This window comes from Echinops telfairi, unplaced genomic scaffold (assembly GCF_000313985.2).
Source record: "Echinops telfairi isolate 266 unplaced genomic scaffold, ASM31398v2 ScPeMD7_18;HRSCAF=68, whole genome shotgun sequence".
Classification (NCBI taxonomy): Eukaryota; Metazoa; Chordata; class Mammalia; order Afrosoricida; family Tenrecidae; genus Echinops; species Echinops telfairi.
This window is the reverse complement of record NW_022103915.1, coordinates 65,649,479-65,650,771: the sequence shown is the minus strand read 5'-3', so window position 1 is coordinate 65,650,771 and position 1,293 is coordinate 65,649,479.

The following is a 1,293-nucleotide window of genomic DNA, read 5'->3' as shown; positions in this document are numbered from 1 at the left end:
ATATGTGCAGAAATGTATTTCCGTATCTCATTTGTGTTATGATTCCTGCCAGATTCCTGCCATCATTACCTCTTCTCCCCTCTGATCAGCTCGGTGTCTCTCACAGCACTTTGGGTCAGGGACTCTTTGATACATTCTCAAAGTGACACCTTTGCTCTCTAACTTTTTCAAGAATTCCTGTGAAACAGGTTTCTTTGTCCAAAGCAATATGTCTTTGTTTCCTTAACTTCTGCTTCCCTTCATGCTGGTCGTGGATCCAAGTAAAATGAAATTCCTGACAACATCAATCTTTTCTCTGTTTATCATGATATTGTCTATTGGTACAGTGGTGGGAGTGCTTTTATACTTTACATTGAGTTACACTTCCTAATGAAGGCTGCAGTATTTGATCTTCATTAAAAAGTGGTTCAAGTCTGTTTTGCTTTCAGCAAACAGGATTGTAACATCTGAATATCAGAGATTGCTAATAAAACTTAACTCCAATCTTCTTTTTCAAATAGTCCAACTTCTCAGGTTACTTGATCAACAAACAGATTGTTTGGTAACAAAATCCAAATATGATGACGGGAAGAGTATCAGAACTTAATGGTGAACACCCAGTTTATAGAAGGCTAAGGAGAGCGGTGGGAGCCCAAAATTTAGACTTAGCCTCCGGTGGATCCCCTTCAACCAGAGGCCAGTTTCTTGAAGAGTTTTACTCTCAGATATCATTTTAAACTTGATTACAGTGGATCGAACCACGGTGTAATGATTTTTGGTCAGTTGACCTCCCTCTTGACCCAACTTGAACTTGTCCTAGGCTCAAGTATTTCTCACTTGTTTTATGACATAGAGTTGTTCTTTGGCTTTTTAAACATTGTTAGCGGTCTTTTCTCTCTTACTCTTAATTTTTATCTTTATATGATGATGATTATTTTCTGTTTCAATTTTTTTAAATGTTAGGTTTCCCAGGTTAAGAAGCACAGAAAGAGTGGATGTATACAGACAATCAATGATGCAATGGTCTATCTGGAATGGGGAGGGTGGGAGGTGGTCGTCGGGTGGAGGACTAAGAGGAATTGGGGGGAAAACAATGAAGAGAGGCAGGAGGAAGCACTAGAAGTGGTTGTGACAATATATACAACTTTTCAAAATGCCAATTTTACTATGGAAGTGTAAGATATGTGAGTCCTATATCAAGAAAACTAGGGGAAATAAATAGAAAAAGAAACCGAATGGCCATGGTTACCATGGGTGAAGAGTTTTTACTTAGGAGTCGTTGACTTCATGTTACTGGCGGAAGACTAATTTGGA